Genomic DNA, 24,970 nt, shown 5'->3' on the forward strand with positions numbered 1-24,970 from the left:
ATTGCACTCATATCACATACTAACAAAATAATGCTCAAAGTTTTCGAAGCCATGCTTTAACAATATGTGAACCATAAACTTCCAGAAGTTCAAACTGGATTTAGAAAAGGCAGAGAAACCAGAGATCAAACTGCCAACATCCTTTGGATCATCAAAAAAGCAACAGAGTTCCAGAAGAACATCTATGTCTGCTTTGTTGAGTATGCCAAAGTCTTTGACTGTGTGGGTAACAATAAACTGTGGAAAATTTTTCAAGAGATGAGAATACCAGACCACCTGACCTGCCTCCTGAGAAATATGCATGCTGGTCAAGAAGCAACAATTAGAACTGGACATGGAACAACAGACTGATTCCAAATCAGGAAAGGAGTATGTCAAGGCTGTATATTGTCACCCTGCTTATTTAACTTAAATGCAGAGTACCTTATGAGAAATGCTGGGCTGGATGAAGCACAAGCTGGAATCAAGATTGCGAGGAGAAACATTAACAACCTTAGATGTGCAGATGACACCACAATTATGGCAGAAAGTGAAGAACTAAAGAGCCTCTTGATGAAAGTGAAAGAGGAGAGTGAAAAAGTGGGCTTAGAGCTCAACATTCAGAAAAATAAGATCATGGCATCTGGTCCCATCACTTCATGGCAAATAGATGGGGAAACAGTGGAAACAGTGTCAGACTTTATTTTTGGGGGCTCCAAAATCACTGCAGATGGTGGCTGCAGCCATGAAATTAAAAGATGCTTACTCCTTGGAAGAAAAGTTATGACCAACCTAGACAGCTTATTAAAAAGCAGAGGCATTACTTTGCCAACAGAGGTCTCAGTCAAAGCTATGTTTTTACCAGTTGCCATTTATGGATGTGACAGTTGGACTATAAAGAAAGCTGAGTGCCAAAGAATTGATGCTTTTGAACTGTGGTGTTGGAGAAGACTCTTGAGAGTCCCTTGGACCACAAGGGGATCCAACCAGTCTATTGTAAAGGAAATCAGTCCTGAATATTCATTGGAAGGGCTGATGTTGAAGCCAAAACTCCAATACATTAGTCACCTGATGCAAAGAACTGACTCATTTGAAAAGACCCTGATACTGGGAAAGATTGAAGGCGGGAGGAGAAAGGGGTGACAGAGAATGAGATAGTTGGATGGCATCGTTGATTCAATGGACATGAGTTTGAGTATAGTCCGGGAGTTGGTGATGGACAGGGAGGCCTGGTGTGCTGCAGTCCATGGGGTCGCAAAGAGTTGGACAGGATTGAGTGACTGAACTGAACTGAAAAGTATATTTAGCCACCCAGGAACTTTCTATGACATTGTTAAAGAATATCTTATCTCCGATAGCCTCAGCATAAAGAAAGTAGATAAAGTTTGATCCTGTTTTTTTTTGAATCGCTGCCCTGATTCATCAAACTGAACACACTAATAATTATTAAAGTAATGTGGCATTATTTTTGGTATTCCTATGAAAAAAAAAAAAAAAGAAACAGATTACCGACCTCAACTCCTTTGAAAGCCCAGGAATGAGACCTCTGGTTACTGTCCAGGAGAAGAAAGATCTCCCGGACAGAATTCTCTCGGAACCAACAATTAGTGGAACATTGGAACCATGAAGATCCTCAGACCTGCGGACTTGCAGACCTCCGTAAAACGTTCTGCCTCTTGGCTGTATACAGGTCACGTGATGCATGAGCTCGGTTCCTGAACCAAAGAAGAGCTTCCAGCCTCTGCTCACCAACTGTTGCGGAAACACCTGAAGGAGGACCACCGGGAAGCTCTGCTTTTTAAGGCGGGGGAAAAAACGCAAAAAAAGAAGAAGAAGAAGAAAAAAAAGAATATTCTGTCAAACAAGAAATTGAGAGAACAGAATTCATATGCAGACAGCTGCATCAACTGGAACCAAGAGGTGCTGAAGCGAGATCTGGTCTTGACCTAGCGAGACATCATCAGCATGCCGCGGCTCTTCAGGCTCGTGGGGGACTTCAGACGGACCCTCAAGGGCGAAGCGTTTTTCCCAAACAGGGTGAACAGCTAGTGCTAAGGAAGCACCTGAGCATCCGCAAGGCTTTCCTACACACAGCATCCGTGGCTGCTGCTGCCTGGAGAAAGTGGGTTCTCTGCTGCAGCCCCTGGGCCTCCCCTGCCCCTTCATAGCTAACGTCACCTACCAGGTTCGGAGTGCGGAGGGTCACTGCAGCAACGTGCACCGAGAGCCAGTCTTAAGGTGGTCAAACGTGCTGCCCTGACCCGTCCTCCCTGGCATCCTTTTCTCCAAGAACCTCCTGGCCAGAAGTTCTGGTCTTCTGCAGTGGCACTTATTTCCTTCCCGTATGCCCTGGTTCCTGGAGCCCCACTGTGAGAATCCCTATGTGACCCTGGCATTGCAAACTCACTTCTGCTGTGAGAAGCTGCAGTAAGATTTAGAATAATAAAACAAAAAATTAACCAAGACAAGGTTTTTATGTAAACTATTTTATCATGAATTGGTCACTCTTATAGTCCATAAAATGGGCTTCCCTGGTGACTCAGATGATAAGGAATCTGCCTGTCTACAGGAGACCAGGGTTGAATCCCTGGGTTTGGAAGATCCTCTGGAGGAGGAAATGGCAACCCACTCCATTATTCTTGCCTGGAGAATTCCAAGGACAGAGGAGCCTGGTGGGCTACAGTCCGCAGGGCTGTAGAGTCCTATAGGACTGAGTACCTAATGCATAGTCCATAAAGGAAACTCTTATGGAATAAACTAGGTAAGGTATAACCAAAGTGGTCTTAAATTCAATGTCTGAATTTTTTAATTTCTTTTCAATTTGGAGTCATTGATATGTTGGTTTTCTCATGCAGTTTTATCATTGTGTCCCCAATATTGTTGATGGTACAGCATTTGTTTTTTACAAAAGTTCTGTTATAGCTTCTGGGGTATTCTTCCAAGTTTCTGACACCTGCCAAATTTTTATGCTGGTCCATTCTAAATAAAATAAACTCTTCTTCATTCACTGAGTTGAAGCACATGTAAATTAAACAGCTCTCTCCAAAATGCAAATTTCCTGGCAAGCTGTCAAAAGTTGAACAATAGATTGGCCTGAAACAGAAAACCGTTTCACTAACTTGTTTAAAAAAAAAAAATCCTCTTCTAAAAGAAATTGGCAATTTCTTCTGCCTCCAGTTACATTGTATCTAGTTTCACAGGCTATGCTGTTCCCAACTTGGTGTCAAAATTTTGCACAGCTTTTTGTGCTCTTGGGCTGTTTCCTTTCTGTGGCGACTTTTGCTCTGTAACAAAATGTGGAATTGTAGTATTACTCCCATTAGTAGAAACTGTACATTTCCTGTGAACACAGTAAACTGTAGCTTTAAAAACAAAACCTGTAGCCCATGATACTGTAGCTTGTTTCAGGAAAGATAAATTTGTCAACCCATAAATGACTTGTGCATGTTGCTTTAGGAAACTCCCAAACAGTAAAGGAATGGGACAAAAGCTCACATATTTTTGCTTAGGCCCTTTGGTTCTCCACCTTAAAAGAGCCACCTTAGACAACTTGAGCTCAGAATCCCCCAAATCCTTATAAAGATCCTACTTCTGATTTCATGCTACTAATTTAATTCTAAGACTATCAAGGTGTGCTTTCTCTTATTGCAGTGAGGTCAAATACACTAAAATTTGCTCTATAACAGAGTCTAGTGATGATTCACAGAATTTTGTAAAAAGTGTGACAATCTTTTTGAAGACATTTTGAGTGATAATTAAACACAACATGTGTTGTTAATGTAGCTAACTTGACTTAATGGCAATGTGGAAAGCAATGATTATCTTTGCACAAGTATAGGTCACAGCTACTCAGAACTGCCACCAGAACAAGGAACATATGATGCCATTTTTTGAAAGGCACGTCTGAAAATCAGCAATAAATATAATGATGTTAAAGTATGCATTTAGAAACTCTGAAATATAGTTTTTAATGTCATGTGCACATAAGCACTTTGTAAAGTAAGGAATGAAAACCCAAGAATAGAACTAAACTATTCAGGAGAATTCTAAAACTTAGAGCAATACTGGCTATGTAATTTGGAGAACCCATTGCAAAATGTATAGGCCATTGTTTAAGGGCTATATTTGTTTAAAATTAAGAGTTCAAGATGAATTAAGCCAATCACAGGACTATTTTAAGTTCAGAGTCCCGTGTAACTGAATGGGTCACCTGTCCAGGAAGGTGACCCTGACTTACTAAATCTGACACATTGAAACCTCAGAGTCCCGCTCACTAAGATGTAGCTATGTGGGCAGAAGCACAGGTAGGAAAGCCAGCCTACTGTGCTCAAATCTCAACTTTTCCATTGGCATTTTAATTGAGCAAGTACTCTGAGACTAATTTCCTAATGTCCAAATAAGGATAATAGTGCCTATAAAATATGGTTGTTGAAAGAATTTAATCAATTTCAAATATGCAAATTGCTAGAGAAACTCTGATGACCTGAGGAGGCTTATTCTTTCCCTTCTTTTGATCATTTAGCAAAAAGCTACTTCAACAGGGCCTCTGGCTGATTGCATCAACATTTGATTTGCAAACTCTCTACTTGAGTTCCTCAAGCTACAGAAGATTATTTCCTGAACCAGGAAGTATGCATTGTTACATGGTGGGCTGTATGTTCTTAGTTTCTTTGCCATGCCTAGAGTTTGTCTTCTGGAGGATCCCTCGTGGTTCAGCTGTTCATAAGTCAAACTATATCTCAATGCTAAAAGGATGGAGAGATTCTCATTCTGCTGGCTCTGTCTCTACACTTATGCATACAGTTGACACTTGGACAACACAGGTTTGAACTGTGTGCGTCCACTTATATTTAGATTTTTTTTCAATAAATACGTACTCAGTACTACATGATTCACAGCTGGTTAGATCCCCAGATGCAGAACCTCGAATATAGATGGTCGACTGGAAATTTCTACAGATTTTTGACTGCACAGAGAGTTGGTACCCCTAACCTCTAAGTTGTTCAGGATCAGAATGTACGTATGTTCTACTGCTGAGTGCCTTTGTTCCTTTTCACAGCAAATACACAGAACAGTACCAGGTACCAGGTATGTGCTATGTGTGTTTCCTGTCAGCCATTATCTAAGACTATATCTGCTCTGCCTTAAACACGTGGACATTTCCTTGAAAAAGAAATTTGCTTTTTATTCTCCCTTGTATCAGTTTTCATATGGCTACTTACCAAATAGCCACAAATTTGGCAGCTTAAAAAAATAACAAATTTATTCTATTACTGTTCTGGAAGCCAGAAGTCTGAAATCAAGGTGAAGCCACACTCCCTTCAAGGGTTATGAGGAAGAATCCACTGGATGCTTTTTCTTAGCTTTTAGTGGTAGCCAGCCATTCTAGGCTTGTAGCTGCATCATCCCAATCTCTGCCTCCATCTTCACTGCATCTTCTCTGTAAATATCCTCTCCTCTGTGTGTCTGTCCCTAAACTCCCTCTTCCTTGCTTTTACACAGATACAGATGATTCCTTTTTGGACCCACCCAGATAATTTAGGAAAACCTTCTTAAGATGTTAATCACTTCTTTTGCCATATAAGACAGTATTCAGTCTTTTCATCATATAAGGTAATTAATAGACATAGGTCATGGAGATCAGAACCTGGACATATCTTTTGGATGGCCAACATTCAGCCTCTGTATCTGACATTTATCGCTGTTTTTTATAAGTGTAACTGAGCAGGACCCTTATGGGGTCTTCCCAGAACAGACCTCTCTCCCTCATGTCTTCTGCTTGCCTCCTATCTATAGAAAAACCTTAGCCTCCTAGGCTTTCCCTGAATTCCAAAGTGTAAATTTAACAAGACAATGAGAAAATACAGAAAGTCAAGTCAAGCAGTCAAAGACAATACAAACAGTCAAACAAGACAAAATAATAATGGCTTAGCCATTAAATAGAATCCTAGATCTCCTCAAGGGCTATAGACAATATTCTGAGCCACATCCTTTGAGCAGTTTTGCAGATACTGAAACTCCCACCAGGTGGAAGAAGTTAACTGTATGCTGGCACAAGCATGTAGACTCCAGACCAGTTAGATCTAGAAGGCTAGTGATGCTGACTCCCAATTACCTCACCACCAATCAATCAGAAGAGCTTCCCTGAGCTGATCATGTACCATACAAACCCACCTCCTTCATCCTATCTTTAAGACTCTTTCCCTGAAAGCCTTCAGGGAGTTCAGACCTTTTAAGCACTAGCTACTTGGACTTCTTGCTTGGCACCATGTAGTAAAGGCTGCACTTTCCTTCACCACAACCCAGAGTCAGTAGATTGGCCTTAATGTGCATGGGCAAGTTTCGTTTTGTTCGGTGACAAAAAGCAATATTTCTCAACCTTGTCTATGCAGTGAAATTGCCCAGGGAGCTTTCAAAAGTCCTGATGCCAGAATTCCTCTCCAGGAATACGAATGCAATTAGTTTGGGAATGACTTGGACATTAAGAATCTTCAATCTCCCCAGCTGATTTTGAAATTTAGCCAATATTGAGAAACATTGATTTAGGTAACAGTTTAAAATCCTCTGGGGATTTTCAGTTAAAGACAACCTTGAAAAGAAGCATTACACCAAAAGATTTTCAGTGCTTCATTTTCACAATTTAGATTAGTGTTTATATTACAGAAATACTGGGGACTATAGATAGATATTCTGAGTGCATAATTAATTCAGACTGACTGAATTAATATCAATCTATATGCTAGAGTTTCTAGATTCACTCTGGTAGCATTACAGCTGTAAGTGGGCCACATAATTGATCAGGTGACACTGATAGCTGATGACGAATGAAAATGCCAGCAAATCCAAGTACTATGTGGAGGAATAAATTAAAACAATTTTGACATAAATAAAATTGCTGCAGTGAATTTGGCATGGACCATCCACATCCTAAAGATCCCCTGAAAGGACCCAGAAGACGTTCTTTCCACCAAGGACAAAGGATATACTTTGGGGAGGTGTGTCACTATGTTTGACAAGCAATTTTGTGGCAATTTTGTATAGATTATAGAGGTTAGTGGGGCTTCCCTGGTGGCTCAGATGGTAAAGAACCCTCCTGCAATGCAGGAGACCTGGGTTTGATCCCTGGGTTAGGAAGATCCCCTGGAGAAGGGAATGGCTACCCACTCCAGTATTCTTGCCTGTAAAATTCCATGGACAGAGGAGCCTGGTGGGCTATAGTCCATGAGGTCACAAAGAGTCAGACATGGCTGAGCAACTAACACACACACACACAGAGATGTTAGTAGAATTTTCTGTGGTTGAAATGGACTGAATTCAACTACAACTAAAAGAGTGAAATGACCCCAAGGAGGTTAAAGATCAAGGAGAGACACAAAGCTCCAGAGTGAGTATGGTTGCCAAGATAGGTTTCAGACTTAGGATAGTCATCAAAAGGTTCTGCCTTAAAGAATCTTGTAGGTTCATTCTAATTGTCCATGGCCCTGAGGACTGAAATACAGGGCAGCCTCCCAAAAGTTATCTTTTTTAACTACACATTATTTTTGATTGTATAATTGAAAAATATATTTGTATGTATATTTTACATATATGTGTGTTGATTGCTCAATTTTTTCCGACTCCTCTTTGCGACCCCAGATACACAAAAACTTTTATTAAGTGGAAGTTACACTTCATAGTAATTAGCCAGTTACATGTGTATTTAAATGCATTTGTGTGGACACCATAGAAGTCAGAATAGTCGTGAAAGTCCAGTGTTCTGGCCCAGCACGTGCCAGTTGCCAGTGAAACCCAAGGTGGAACCATACCCGCAGGAAATTCAGGGCAACGATGACATCAGGTTGGATTGGCAACGCCATATTCATTGTTACAGGTAAGCATTACAGAATGTGAAAGTCTAAAGACCAGAAGACTATTACTAAAGTGATTCTTACTACAGACCCTTACTTCTACTTAATACTTCCATAGGACCCAGGTAGTAAATCCTCAACTCTGGGGAGACAGCAGCATTTCACTATTTTACACTTAAATGGGCCATAGAAACTGTAAACAATCAGTGGTCCTTCTGATGCCCATGGCAGGAAGATGCCAGCTGTCCTCTTGGGAAAGTGCAGTTTCATTTAACTGGTGTCAACATTTGATACTATAAATCTACCATCTGAAGATTTGCCTCCTATTTCAATTCCCACCAGTTTATTTGAAATAGATTTCTTGGTGTTAAATATTTAGGAAACATTACTTCAAGGACTTTAAAGACAGCCTGTAAAGTAACACTTCAGATACTGTCACATTGTTATATCAAACAGATGTGTCATTTTAAACATCACCAGAATTATAAACTAGGTCCCAATGTTCCATATATTTTCAATTAATGACTGTAATGATTAAGAATGTTATTTTCAATGTATACGAATTACACAAAAATTCATTTTAGAGGACATGATTTTGATTCACATTTTCTTCTTGCAATATAGCATATTTTTATATCCACTCATATTTTCTTGCTTGAAGATTTTTTTATATCTTGTCCTAACTTTTTTATTTACATTTAGAAACTCGATGTATTCTGGATACTAATCTATTTTCAGTTATAATTATTTTTTTCTAATTTAAAGGGTTTTCTAATAAACTATTTTTAGCATAGCTTCCAGTTCACGGGAAAATTAGGCAGGAAATACAGTGCTACCATATACCCACTGACCCCACACCCAGTTTCTGCCACTAGCAATCCCACATCAGGTGGCACATTCATTACACTTGATGGACCTATATTGACACATCAGTGTCACCTAAACTCCATACTTTACATTAGGGTTTATTCTTAGTGCTACATTTTCCATTGGTTTTGACAAATACATAATGACACGGATTCACCATTATACAGAAGAGTTTCACTGCCCTAAAAATCATCTATGATCTGCTTATTCATCCCTCCCTCTTCCTCAACACCTACCCTAGCATAGGTTATTTTCTTATAGCCAATGGGAATTTGCCTTATGACACAGGAAACAAACCCCCAGTATTCTGTGACAACCAAAAGGGGTGGGAGGGAGGTTCAAGAGGGTGTGGAATATATATATATATATATATATATACCCTTGGCTAATTCATGTTGATGTATGGCAGAAACTAACATAATATTGTAAAACAATTATCCTCCAATTAAAAATAAATATATTTATGATAAATATATATATCTATGATAAAAATATATTTATAATAAAATATATAAACATATTTATATGTAATATAAATATATATGATAAAATATGATATATATCATATATAAATATATGATAAAATATATAAATTTATGATAAATATATATATTTATGATAAAAAATATATATTTTAAGTGAAAATAAAAAGAATGAGGGGGGAAAAACAATAGCAAAATACATAGAGTAAATTGCTAATTGAAGTTTTCTTTGGGATAAAATAGAGTTGGGTTGAGTGGATTGGGAATGCCAGGGAGAGAGGGCAGACTGCGTTTGGAAATGGGAAGTCAGTAGTGACTTGAGAAAGAAGACGGAGTTAGTCATGTGGGTATCTGAAGAAGAGCCTTTCTTCAGATGAACTAGCAAGTGAGAGGCTCTAAGATGGAGCACATCTGCCTTTATGCAGGATCAATGAGGGCCAGGAGGACTGAATCAAGGTGAGGAATTAACAGGAAGTCCAATTACTCAAGTGTTTGCATTTAGCCATTCAATGAGTTTTGCTTATTTGGAGTTTCTTCTGAGTGAAATAGGAAGACACTGGAGAATTCTATGCAGAGGAATGACATGGTTTGATTTATGATTTAAAAAGATCACACTGGATACACCCTTGAGGACAGAGTAGTGTGAAAACAGGCATTTAAGAAATCTATGGTAATCTGGCTTCCTAGGTGGCGCTAGTGCCAGCTAGGAAGGGTGTATCCAGTGTGATCTTTTTAAATCATAAATCAAACCATATTATTATTCTGCCAATGGAGGAGACATAACAGATGTAGGCTGGATCCCTGGTTCCATGGAAAATCCCCTGGAATTTTCCATGGAAAATTCCATGTCATACCCTGGAGGAGGGTATGGCAACCCACTCCAATATTTTGACCTAGAGAATACCATGGACAGAGGAACCTGGCCGGCTACCATCCATAGAGTCGCAGAGCCGGACACAACTTAAGGGACTTAGCACTCTCGCACGCAGACTAAAAGATCACTGCATACTTGGCTTGGGATATAGTGGACATAGTGAAAGGTGGCCATATGATGCATTTATCTTAAAAGGCAACAGATTTTCAGAAGACTAAATGTGGAGTGAGAGATGGAGGCACAGTGTTGAGTCATACATAATCCTATCTTTCCGAATTCAGTTTGTAAAGACTGATGCAAAGAATTTGGGACTTAATGCTCATTTAATCATCAGGAGCTCCCAATGCCCAGTAGCAGCTGTGCCAACCAAACCAGAAATAGTGATGACAGCATACAGGTTCAGTGGAAGTAATGCCAACAGTGGGCCTTGCTCATCAGCTGCAGTGATGATGGCATTCCAACCTGACACTTATTTTAGTGTGATTTGGTGTGGATCAGCCTATCTGGCCATATTGGATTCCTGCTCATTTCTGAACCATTATTTGAGCTGTAAAAATATTTGAGCTATGTTTTAAATTCATTGCTACTAGGGTAACTAGAGTTGATTTCTATAAATAATAAACTTGAATTACACAAAGATTTTTCTGAGTCTCTAAGTACAAGCACAGGGATATTTTATTCAGTTGGTGTGCAGTGCCCATTTACACCATCATGCCTCAAATATACATTTTTGTTAAAAAAAGTAATAACATTCTAGTAAAGAGTAAATTTAGGGATGAATTAACTGGTTAAAATATTTGGGATTGTATCATCTTCTGAAATTCCTAGGAATTTTCTGCCATGGAATTTATTATTTACAACAATATATTAGTTCAAAATGGGATATATTCAGAAGGTAAAAGGGTAGCATGCATAATTCAAAGCAAAAAAGTAATATTTTTATTGCTAAAAATAATAAAACTACTTTATATAATTTTATGTACAGTATAAGATCTGCATAAATCTTAAAGCGTGTATTCTATTAATACATGTATTCTTGATTTTCATACCTCATTTATTAGAAGAGCAATTTTAAATTTTAGTTTATAGTCTGAAAGCTTTGTCTTTTCTTCCCCTGATTTGTATGCCATAAACCCTAAAAACCTAATTTTGTCATTGTTTCTTATTCTATTTTATACACAGACATACATTTAATATATATATGTTAAATATATATATATTTAATGTAATTTTGTAACTGTGAGAGAGTGTATAGTTCATCAAACAAAGCTGCAAATTCTTAAGTGGCTAAAATCACAGACGTGAGTACCACTATGTTACTATGATGGAAGAATCTCCTAATTTTAACTTCAAAGCTTCAGATAATGTCTTCAAGAATATAAATGCATTTTCATACTCCCCCAAAAATCCCATTTCCTAGGCTAATTGGAGTACATGAACAAGGATTAAATATTTCTTATTAATTAAGCTTGTTGACTTTGTGTTTCCCTGAAAACATTTTCCTAAAGATTGCATATGCTTTGCATCATTTCCAGTGATAATTCCCTGTTATTACTTTGAAGCCTTGCTCAAGCTGTGGTAAGCAATTGAGAAGGTAATTTTTCTATCATCTTTTGATTAAATATTAATCCTTTAGTAGGCCTGTGTAGCTTGACTGTGACCTTCACAAGTGTTTATCTTTTTTTTCTCTCCCACTTATGTGAGGTTGAAAGGTTAGTCAATATTTGTACTAGGTAATTATACCCCGCCTATGTAGAACAAGGCTCTCTGGTCAAGTATTTTCACTGGAGAGAAGGACTTATACAGTGTACACTTGGCATATTTCACAATGGTTGCTTTACCCCTTGCCAATCAGGAGGGAAGTTTTCTTAACTGCTCAATGTGAGGAACTTCTTTCTGGATTCCTGGAGCAAAATCCTCCCAAAATATGAGATCCCCCTCCAAGACTGAATCTCTTCAGGGGTTTTCCACTCTCACGAGTCCAAACTTGGCCTCCAATAATTCATCAAAATTATCATTTAAGTGTTCTACCAGTTTATGGCTCTGGCAGCTTCTCTTTCGGGTTAGCTGTGTTTCTCTATAGTAGCCTGTCTCTCCAGATTTTAAGGTAGTGATGTGGTTCACAATCTCAATTTTCTGATAAGTCTAAGAAAAACATTGATTTTTCAACTTGTTTAGCTTTTACCTTGTGCCCTCAGGACTTCTAAGCTGTTTACATGTCATAGCTGAAACTCAAGTCCCATCTTTATGCTTTGACCTCATGAAAATAAAGCAATATTCAGCACATAAAAGACAGTAAGAATGTGGAATACATAGACAGTTGCCCTTGTCAAAGGAGAAGTTGGAATTAGTAGAAAATTAAATGTCGAAGTGATGTCATCAGTAAGAGATAATAATAATAGGATAAGTAGAGAATAGGGCATGAGAGAATAAAACAAAGAAGCAGAAGAGGTATCAGCACTGTGTCTTCTTAAAAAAAAAAAAATAAGAAAAAGTGAACCAAAGGCAAAAAAAGGTCAAAAAATTCTATAATACTGTAGTGTGTGTATGCATATATAATAAAGCTTTGGAGAACCTGTGATAGAGGCGATCTTGAAATTAGGACAATAGCTAGCATATTTTAAAGATATCTCATTCACATTGGGGGTATCGCCCCATTGATTCCACATAATTAGTGTTTAAAATGGCTCTCATTGCATAGAGTAAATTTATTAGATTAATGTCTTATTTTCATTTAATATGTTACTTAGATGACTCACTTCCACTTATTTAACAGACAATTATTAAACATACACTATACACTGGAGATAAGCATGCATTTGAGAAGAGATCAAATGATTATTAAAATAAATTTAAATAACCTTGAATAATTTATTCTTTTTTGTATTCTTTTTTTGCAAGAAAATATCATGTAACTACAAATGATAATTGAGAGCTCACAAGTCTTTTTTATTAATACACCTTTATGACTGTCAAGATTGTGACAAGATTATGACTGTCAAGATTAATTATATAAACTTGTGGCAAATAATTCTTTAAGAGACAGAAATATATGTACTAGTAAGAATTATGTTAAGGCCATAAAGAAATATAATAGAATATGCATCTAAGACTTCAAACAAAAGTGAAGATGATACTATGTTACTCTGATTTGCAGTTGATAATTATTTACTTTGAACATATTTTATGTACAGTATATATTAATACTCTTATTTTTCCACAATTATAAATTTACTCCATATTTTCCTATAATAAACTTTATATACTTTAAAATGAACTAACACTATATACTAAAGAATTACAAATCAAAAGCCATGATGAGTGCTGTTTTCTTAATTATGGAATGAATTAATCATGATTTTATAAACATGAGTCACCACTCCATTGACAGTTCACTTAAAACTGCATAAAACACAGTTAACAATATATCCTGTTTAACTTTGGTAATTAACATTTACTTTTTTAGTGTTCTTTAGATTTGCATTGAGATGACAGAACATTTTCAATCCCTTTTGAGGCTGAAAACAGTTGAGAATCACAATTTAGAGGAAGAAAATTTAATAAATTAAGCAAGAGAGTAACTAAAAACCATAAATGAAAGATAAATAGATTTGGTTATATCAAAACGAATATATGTAAAGTTGCAATAAACACATTTATATACAAAAGAAAATGTTTTCAAGTCCTGAAATAAAATGTTAAAATAACAAATATACATTGATCACCTACAGAGCAACAAGAAACAAGATGAACACCCCAAAGAGTATATGGGTAAAGGCATATACAAGCATTTTATAAAAGAAGTAACAATGATAACCAAACATAAAAAAAATCACATAGGCTTGTACAAGCAAGGAAAGAATTAAAAACTGAAATAATAATATATTTTTATCCACTTAGATTGGAATGCCTAACAAACTTTTCAGTCCCAAATCTGATAAGGATATAGAGAAATAAATATTTTTACAAATACATGAATATGAGTCATTGTAAATTTCTGGAGGGCAATATTGCTATCAATTTTAACACTGAAAATATGTATATTAGTTGATCTACATGTAATACTTTTAGCAATCACTCTCCAGTTAATAGACCTCCCAGGTGGTGGTAGTGGTAAAGAACCCACCTGCCAATGCAGAGGCCATCAGAGAGCAGGTTCTATTTCTGGATTGGGAAGATCTCCTAGAGAAGGGCATGGCAACCCACTCCAGTATCCTTGTCTGAAGAATCCCATGGATAGAGGAGCCTGGAGGGCTATGCTGGGTCACAAAAGGTCAGACACGAAGTGAGCACACATGCATACTGCTGCTGCTAAGTCACTTCAGTCGTGTCCGACTCTGTGCGACCCCATCCCTGGGATTCTCCAGGCAAGAACACTGGAGTGGGTTGCCATTTCCTTCTCCAATGCATGAAAGTGAAAAGTGAAAGTGAAGTCACTCAGTCATGTCCAACTCTTCGCGACCCCATGGACTGCAGCCTACCAGGCTCCTCTGTCCACGGGATTTTCCCCGCAAGAGCACTGGAGTGGAATACTACAGTTAATGTAATAATGATGATTATGCACAAAGAGGCATGACAAGATTTTGCCACTACAGCATTAATTATAGTAACAAAACAAAATAAAACAAAGTATTTTAGACATTCATTAATAAGGACATGCTGAAATAAAATAACATACTTCTATACTATGCATTACTAAAATTCATAAAAGTTGGAACTATGAGTTTTTAAATCAATCTGTTAGCTAATATATCTATTTTGAGATGGGGGAGAGTAGCTTAAAAGGTTTAAATGTTGTGAACATTTGTATTGTATGACTTTCTGTTTATTTTGTATGGCTCTATTTAAAGCTCTTTGAGCCGCAAACAGTAGAAAAATCTAACTAAAATTAAATTATACCACAGGTAATATATTTGATAACATACAATGGAGTAACAAAGTGTCAACTTTCATTAGATCCAGCAGTTTAAAATATTTTCATGGGCTCAGATTTTTTCAGTGATTTTATTTTCCCTTCTTTGTCAACTTCATTTTAGAACTTTTTCTATTTTGGTTGTAGAATGGCTGCCAATTGCAATCAGTGCTACATTCATCTTTCTTGCATCTATCTGTTTTACAATAGCTCACTCTCTTAAAATCAAAGAGAAATTTTCTTAGAATCTTAAGCAGACTCTAACAAAAATTGTATATGTCCTTCCTGGACTATTCCCTGGAAATGTAGATTGGGTCACTTTATACCATTCATACCCCAAAATGAAGTTGAGTGTTGTGTCAGTCTCTCTTACGGCACATAGCTGCATGGGGAAGGAGTAATTTCATACCTCAAAAAGGACTCCGTGTTACAAGAAACTGATGCCAGGTTAGTAATAAAATTACATATTGCATGAACACATAGAGAAATATTCAAACCATGTTTATCAAAATGTTAGCAGTTTTCTCTAAGTGCAGGTACTTGAATATTTAATAGTGGAAATTATTACTTTACAGCCAGATTAAAAAATACCGCTGTAAGGGTTTTTTCCTCAGCTTTTATTGAGATTTAGGACTTCCCTGGTGGCTCAGAGATTAAAGTGTCTGCCTGCAATGCGGGAGACCCGGGTTCGATCCCTGGGTCAGGAAGATCCCCTGGAGGAGGAAATGGCAACCCACTCCAGTATTCTCGCCTGGGAAATCCCATGGACGGAGGAGCCTGGTAGGCTACAGTCCACGGGGTCCCAAAGAGTTGGGCACGACTGAGCGACTTCACTTTCATTGAGATATAATTGACATATTAATGTGTAATTTTAAATTATACAGTGTGATGATTTGATATATGAATATGTTGTGATGATTATCATAATAAGATTATTATGGTAATCATAATAAAATATTATTGTAATAGGGAAGAACAAGTCTGACCCCGTATTAGAACTGTTCCTTCTACTTTAGCCTTTGTGCTCTGTTGCCTGTGCTTAGTCATGCTAGATCTGTATCTTTCATAAAAGAATGTTGCTTACAGCCTGAGAGATACATGATAGCCTATTCTCAAGGCTCTGATCTTTAAGAATCTATTCATACAGAGATAAACAGCTGCAAAACAGAGAACAGTATTTGTCTTATTGGAAGTTTATAGGAACATCCTTACTTGATCTACCTGATAACCACAAGAACAAAGGATTCTGACTCCAAGAAGTTTGTAACAACTAACCATGCCCCTCCCTCACCTTGCCTTTAAAAATACTTGGCTGAAACCCTGCAGAGAGTTCAGGTTTGGGGGGGCACAAGCCACCAACATCCTTGCATGATACTTCAATAAACCTTTCTCTGCTCCAGACTCCAACATTTCAGTTTGTTTGGCCTCCCTGTGTGTCAGGCATACAAGCTTACATTTGGTAACATTATTGATAAGTTAATACATCTATTATCTCACATAATTACCACTTGTGTTTATATGTGTGGTGAGAACATTTAACATCCACTCTTTCAAATTTAAAAAATACATACAATTTTGTTAATTATAGTCACCATGCTGTGGTGACATGCTGTGACATTAAATCCTTAGAACTTATAAATGGAAGTTAGTAACCTTTGACCATCTGGGGGTTTTTCCCAAACCCCCAGACCATGGCAATCACTAGTTGACTCTTTGTTTTTATGAGACTGACACTTGCATTCTGTATGTGAGGTCACACAATATTTGCCTTCTCTATCCAACTTATTTCACTTAGTATAATGTCCTCAAAGCTCATTCATGTTGTCAAAAATGGTTTTTCCTTTTTTATGACTGAATAATATTTCATTGTATATAGTGTCACATTTTATTCATCTATTTATCAATTAATAGACAGGTTGTTTCCATACCTTACTACTGCAAATAACTGCAATGAATGTGAGGATACATATAATCTCTTGCTCCAATTTTTAAACACTAATTTTATTGGCAAACTATCTAGAGGAAATTGAATCTAACTTCATTATTTTTGGTAACCTATTCTGAACTCCTTCACATAATGGAGAAATTAACCACTCATGAAATCTGGTTCTATGTAGAGTTCATCTTCAACTATGGAACAGGGAAAGAGCAGAATACTTATTTGCTCAGCCTCTCTTGTTTAGCAAATTAAATCCAGAGTCCTAGCCTTTGAACTACTTTGATGAAAAACAGAATAGAATGTGGAGAATTAACTCTGAATCAGCAACAAAGGTGCTGTCTAATTTGCAGAAGTAGTAATTGCCATAGAACCTGTAAGGCTCCCATTGTCCAGTGCTGGCCCCGTCTACGGTGAAGTCAGAAATACAAGTGTTTGGAAACAGTGGAAATGATGTCCTTACCCAAACGGTTCTGAAGTTTTGCTTTGACTTTAGCTGTGATTTAAAGCCTTCTTTGTTCCTTTCCATTTTCCAAGATTGATTCTCCAGTTTTTTCTGCATTACTCTGAGTGATTCTGCACTAAAACTGCTTTTGCACTTAAATCTGTTTGAACCAGTGTCATTTGCAAACAAGAACTGTGATGGATAACATATGCAATAAAGTGGAGAAGATATTTGCTTTATGAGGAATATATTTAGACTTTGTATATCAGAATCTAGATAAGAAATTTGAACGCACACAAACTGGCTCCAGCATACCATTGTTTTAAATTGCAAAGCTATTCTTATCATCCTCACAGAATTAAGCATAAAAATAGTACTAAATATTAGTTCTAAATGTAGGAAGATTTTCTAACATTTTGGTTCATTATAGAGAACATACTTAGGTCATTAGTAAGGCGATGAACACTTGTCAACTTTGCACATGTTGATAATATTGCACTTTGGATATGGGAGTTCATAGAACTACGGGAGTTGATATCATCTTAATCTTAAAAGAGGATTGAAGAAATCCCCAAACCAGTGCAGAGATGTGTCTTTATACTAACAAGTGTTAATCTTATGATACTGGGTATGATATAATTAAACAATAATGCCTTTAGCCACAACTTCCTAGGACACCAAGGGATATTCCACGGGAGTGGTCAAGGTGCCCATGTTTAGCATTGAGAGACTTGTGTCTGTTGTAAAACTTAAAATGGGGGGGCTCCACCTAAGAGTAAAATTTTTGGTCTGTGGCCACACTTCCTGAGGAAAACACTTACTTTGATAAAATAATATATGGGCAACAAAGAAAAAACATCCCTGATAAACACAGAGTGTATAGGTGTGAGAAAGAGTGAGAACAAGAGTGAGAGTGAGAGGTATAGTCAGTGACTCATAACATGACGAAAGCATATGTGACATTTCTTTAAATGATCAAGCAGAAACTGAATTCTACCATTTAAAATCTGAAGACTAAAGTTTTTACAAAAATTTCTTTGTGCAAGTGTTTTTAGAGGAGAAAAAAAAAGTATGATAAGTTAGAAAGAAGCAAGAAGTTGATACTCTGGCAGAAATATGAGAGACCCAAATGTTAGCATTTATTATGTGCCAAACCCCACTAGAAGAGTTCTCATTTAATCCTCACAAAAATCCAATGAGATGTGCAATTATCACTTTAATTATCAGATATAAAAACTAGGTGCAGAGATATTGAACAGCTTCCAAGAGAACACAGTAAAGGAAAGATTTCAGCTTTCCTTTAATGGGATTTCAGCTAGTACCATAATTCTAGAGTGCACACTTGACCACTACGTGTACGACCGAAGAAAGACACGAAAAATCTGTAGAAAATTTGGGTACAGAATAGGACAAAGAACAACAAGACTCTCAAATTAAAAAGGCATGTGTCAAAATGCACACAACTATATATATATATATATATATATATATATATCCCTCTTCCAAGGGATCTTCCTGACCCGCATCTTTTACATCTCCTGCATTGGCAAGTGGATTCTTTATCACTACCACCACCTGGGAAGCCCGTATATATATGAAGATGCCTTGGAGGAGGGCATGGCAACCCACTCCAGTATTCTTGCCTGGAGCATCCCATGGACAGAAGAGTCTGGCACACTACAGTCCATAGAGTTATGAAGAGTCAGACACAACTGAAGTGACTTAGCAATAACGCACATATATGTGTGTGTGTCTGTGTGTATCCCAAATCCATGAGAAACAACATCAACAGCCCCAAAAGATGAACCACAAATACATCATAGAATGTGTTTGTTTGTATATAATGCAGCTATCTGGTGAAAACAGTCATCTCTGGGTTTTCCTGTTGAGCATGGTTTCACACAGTATAGGAAGAAACATCACCATAAAGTACACTAATAATAATCATGAGGTAGATTATAAATATGCACATATGCAACAATTCAAGAAATGCTAAATAATGCAATTAGATTCATAGGAGTGTAACATAAATGATGTTATTTGGTGAGGTTTTTTTTTTTTTTTTGGTCCATTTATTCATTATTTTTGGAGCAACCACTATACCCCAAGCACTTGGGATTTCTTTTGCACTAAAAAATAAAGTTAAAAACCCTGCACTTAAAAAAGAAAGTGAAAGTTAAGTCGCTCATTCATGTCTGACTCTTTGCAACCCCATGGACCGTAGCCCACCAGGCTGCTCCATCCACAGGATTTTCCAGGCAAGAATACTAGAGTGGGTTGTCATTTCCTTCTCCAGGGGAATCTTCCCGACCCAGGAATCAAACTCAGGTCTCCCGCATTGTAGGCAGATGCTTTACCATCTGAGCCACCAGGGAATCCAGACCTAAAATTTAGTAGTTTAATAAGGGACAATGCATATAGGTATATGCTGCTGCTGCTAAGTCACTTTAGTCGTGTCTGACTCTGTGCGACCCCATAGACGGCAGCCCACCAGGCTCGTCCGTCCCTGAAATTCTCCAGGCAAGAATACTGGAGTGGGTTGTCATTTCCTTCTCCAATGCATGAAAGTGAAAAGTGAAAGTGAAGTCGCTCAGTCGAGTCCGACTCTCAGCGACCCCATGGACTACAGCCCAACAGGCTCCTCTGTCCATGGGATTTTCCAGGCAAGAGTACCGGAGTGGGTTGCTATTGCCTTCTCCAAATATAGTATGTCACAAAAGTGAAAGTGAAAGTCGCTCAGTTCTGTCCAGTTCTTTGTGACCCCATGGACTATACAGCCGGTCGAATTCTCCAGGCCAGAATACTGGAGTGGGTAGCCTTTCCCTTCTCCAGGGGATCATCCCAACCCAGGGATCGAACCCAGGTCTCCCACATTGCAGGCGGATTCTTTACTAGCTGAGCCACAAGGGAAGCCCATAGTATGTCACAAGGTAATTTTCAAATGGATGGGAAAAATGTCAATAATGGTAAGGGAACATGGATATGCAAGATTTGAGATGAGAGCTGAGATGAGGTTGATTTTTTCAAAAGCAGTATTAGAGCAAATCATGAAGAAGATGATAGAGTTGTCCATAGAAATATCTGTCCACATTTTCTGGCATTTATGGCATTGTGAGGACCCTAAGGCAGGAGAGAATCTTGTGTTCAAGGAATGTCAAGCAGGTCAGTGCAGCAAAGCACTTATGGGAAAGAGGAAGAGAAAGAAAATAATGGAAGGCTGGATCAAGTAGGTCCAACTAGGCCATCTTACGGAAGTTGAGATTTTAACTCTTAAATGTATGATGCCATTGCAGGGTTTTAACTAGGGTTTTACTGATCTGATTAAGATTTTTAAAGAATCATCCTGGCAGCTGTGTTGACAAGAGAATGGAGATAGGGACTTCCCTGGTGGTCCAGTGGTTAAGAATCCACCTTACAATGCAGAGGGCACAGGTTTGACCCCTGATCAGGGAACTGAGATCCCACGTGCCTCTGAGCAACTGAACCTGGGTGACACAGCCGCTGAGCTTGTGCCCTAGAGCCTGAGCTCTGCAACAAATAGGGCACCGTCAGTCCCTCAGCTAGAGAGTGGCTCCCACTCACCACACCTGAAGGAGGCCCACATGCAGGAATGAAGATCCAGCACAGTGAAAAATAAATAATAAATCTATGCACTAATAAAGTATTTTAAAAAAGAATGGGGATGAGGGGTGTGAGAGGCAATAATAGATGCAGATGTTGCAAGAAGGGAACCATAGTACTAGTTTAGGAAAGAGGTTATTATGATTATGACCAAGTGGTTATGGTGAAATTATACCCAGTAAAAGGGTATAAGAAAGAGTGGCAAGTAAATTGCAAAGAAAATTAAGCGTGGTATCTTGGAAACCAAGCAAAGAAATGAATTACAGTATAGGGGATGATCACATACACCAAATGTTGCTGGTAGCTCAAATAAAACGAGGTCTGGAAACTGACCATTGGATTCAACAGTATGGAGAACATTGGCTCTTGTAATAAAAGCAATTTGGTTGGAGTACTGGGAGTGAAAGCCAGAGGAGAACGGACTTAAGAAAGTATGGGTAAAAAGGAACCTGAGATAGCAAATATGTGCAACTCTTTTGAGGAATGTTATTGCAAACTAAAGTGAGAGCTCATTAAGATAAATGTGATGAAGAGGTTTTCTTTCTCTATTTTAGTGGAAGAAATTAAGTAATGTTTGAATGGTAACAAGAATGATCCAGTAAAAAGTGAAATTTTGGTGTAGAAGAGAGAAAGGGGAGGCATTATCTTTAGGTAGGATGCTGAAATGGGGTGGATTTAGTGCCACAGAGTGACTGGAACTGATAAAGATTCATGGAGAGTTCATCTTTGATAATAGGCAGGAAGGAATGAGATGTAGCTCTGATGCTGAAAGTTAAGGAGATAAGGTATTAGAAATCTGTGAATGGTCTCTTCTGATTGCTTCAAATTTACAAAAAAGTAAAAAGGAGTGCCGTTAACTGAAAGTATAGGCATGCTTCTGCATTTGTGGGTAGTAAGGTGTCTACTCAAATGTAAATTTGTATTTGGGGTGGAAAGGAAGAAACATTTCATTTTGGTGTCGCCTTTTATTAATTTCTATTAATGTGTAGTCTAAAAGTGTCAAAATTCCTGAACACTAATTCCTGAACACTAAATTCCTGTGGTAGCTTTCTTTCCACAATATAAGAACATATGGAAGCCTATTCCATGAAATTTGAATCAGTAAGAAAATCTGGGGGGAATTTGAAAAGATTACCATTAAATCCTTGACCTTCAGTAATGTTTGTTCAAAACATCCCAAGGAATATGATTGCTATTTTGTTTATAATGACTCAGATGTAGTTACATTTCAAACTGAATCCAAAATGTTTACTGTTAGGATTCACTTATATATCAATCATGTCTATCAGTTATATCACAGGATTTTATGCTGTAAATAGAAGTTTGAAATGATATTCCTGTTCACATTTGGATTTTAGGTAGTACATACATATATAAATAAAGAACTTGGAAATCAACAGCTTCTCAACATTTTTATGATAATATTTATTACTTCAGGCAAGCAGACATTACAAAATTAAAAATGATGAATCTCCTGAGATTTTCTAAGATAAAACTGGATATTCTTAGAAATGAAAAACTATCAGAAGCTGTTGAAAAACTGAAGAAAATATTTGACCTATCATGATTGAGTTTATGTATCTCAATACAAAACTTATAAGTAAAAGACATTCAGAATCTTCTTTAATTATTTGTATATATTTCACCTATTTGTAATTCATTTTTAGAAAGTTTCTTTGATTTCAATTTCCTTAATACATAAAACTGAGTTTATGTAACAGAATATACCAACACCTTATATATTTGATATATCAAATAACGTCAATCCTTAACATTACTCATTTTTGTATTGAACAACGTGTGTATATATAATTACTTTAGATTGGCAATCTAGCATACCTAAACACTGTTGACTTGTTATTATTAACTGTAGAAGAACATTTGACTCAGGCAATTTGAGCTATAGATAATAAATTATATATTCAAGAGAACTGATCCTTCATCCACTAAGCAATTAATAAAGCAATATTCATTGGGTACCTAATAGCACATCAGGTGATGATGGGTACTAGGGACATTAAAAAGAATAAGCACAATCAATCTCAAACCTCAAAGAAAATGTATTTTAGCAGGATAAGCCCCAGGATAAGCCAATTTCCAAATGTTTTCTTTGACTAACAGTCTCAAAATTGGTGAGCGGGAAAGTTCTTATACAGGTCATGCATTCACCAATTTATACTTAACCTGATCTGGACAATCATGCAAACTGCCTAACCCTTTGTACACATATGATTTCAAACCATGGTATACATGAGTACATGGTTTTATCCATAAATTTTGTGTCATTTTATAGTTTACAGATGCTATTTTCTTTTAAATATTAGGGGTTTCGCATACATGAAGTAACATTACATACCCTCTAAATTCTAACACAAGAGTTATGAGTAAAAAAATAAAAGTAAAACCAGATCAGAAAATATGACTCAGTTTTCAAAGTGGGCTTAGAATTTTCTTCTCCTGAATTAAAATTACCTTTTAGGGCAAATAAAGCACCTAGAGGCCTCTTCAGTCTTCTCCCAAAGGAGAAGTTCCACACCTTGTTATCCTTAGGTCCTGAACGAGAGCCATGGGATTAATCATTCTTAAACCTCTTGTTTAATAAATGAGTCCAAATCCTTTGACCACAGTGGGGAATAAATTGTGGACAGGAATGCTGAATCAGTATTACAGAGAATAATACTGAGAATAATACAGGGTATTCTCAGTTATACAAAGAACAGTACCTCCTTAGACCTGGGCAAGTGTGGCCCTGACTCGGGCCCTAGGTTGCAAAGGGCCTAGTGCTACAGAGTGCCTTCCTGGGCATGTCTACATCACTCTGTGATGTATGGGACTGACCAGACCACCGTGACTATGGCCCTGCAAAGTGTAAGGATGACTCTTCTGCCTTTTTTTACAAGTCTTAACACTGTGTCCCAAGTATTAATACTGTTGCATTTCACAACACATGATACTCTGTAATGAAAAGCCAACCAAAGCAATTAAGGTAATGAAAACGCTTTTTGTAAGCATGTCACTGAAAAATGCTTCTTATATTCTTAGTGCAGAGATATCCTTCACATGCCACCCCACACCAAAAGTGACTAGTTTAATAGGAACGAACTCAACCACTACAATTGAGAATAATTGGTGTATGACCACAAAAGAAGTGATGCTAAAACTGAAGAACCAATACTTTGGCCACCTGATATGAAGGGCCAACTCATTAGAAAAGACCCTGATGCTGGGAAAGATTGAAGGCAGGAGGAGAAGGGGAAGGCAGAGAATGATATAGATGAATCGCATCTCTAACTCAATGAACAGGAGTTTGAGCAAACTGCAGGAGAAAACAAAGGACAGGGAAATTTGGCATGCTGCAGCTCAGCGGGTCACAAAGAGTAGGACAGAACTGGCTGAGTGAGCAACAACGACCACAGAAAGTCGATCATTTACCATTAAAAAACAAAGATATATCAAGCCACATAAGACCAGTATACAGGCCTAGTTCAAGCATATTTCATATCCTGATTGCCTTTACTGACACTGGTTTGTGCCCACGTCCCCTTCATTTCCTACACTACAGCCATACCAGTGATCTTTCTGTTGTGTTCCCTGGGCAAGCTCATTTCTGCCTTGGCCTTAGTTGCAATTTTTTTACTTTATCGCTAATGATAGTAACATTTCAGGTTTCTCCACTGTAAAGTTTCTATTTTTTTCTCCCTTTCTATAGTGTATTCTTCGGGAGCCAGTCACTATGCATACACACTTGAGTGGAAATTCCACCCCATCGCCTTCAGAGTGGAGTACCTACATAAATTATTTAGAATTTTTCTAACCAGAGATTTGTCTGCTTTTCCACGTTTATTTATCAGATCATTTATTTGTATCAGTATGAGCTCATGCATATTTACTTTACTCCTTGGCTTATAAATCAGTGCTTTGTGCTTTACTTCTCAGTTTTGGTCACTGAGAACTCTTTCTGGCTCCTATGTCCCTTGGCACATACACTTTCAATGTGATTTTTTTTT

General features: G+C 37.4%; 1 pseudogene; it reads right to left on the bottom strand.

Annotated features, from left to right (window-relative positions):
* Positions 1–1,863: 1,863 nt before the first annotated feature.
* Positions 1,864–24,970, bottom strand: part of LOC122675195 — an 87,495-nt pseudogene continuing 64,388 nt past the window's right edge.

Source organism: Cervus elaphus, chromosome 19 (assembly GCF_910594005.1).
Source record: "Cervus elaphus chromosome 19, mCerEla1.1, whole genome shotgun sequence".
Taxonomy (NCBI): Eukaryota; Metazoa; Chordata; class Mammalia; order Artiodactyla; family Cervidae; genus Cervus; species Cervus elaphus.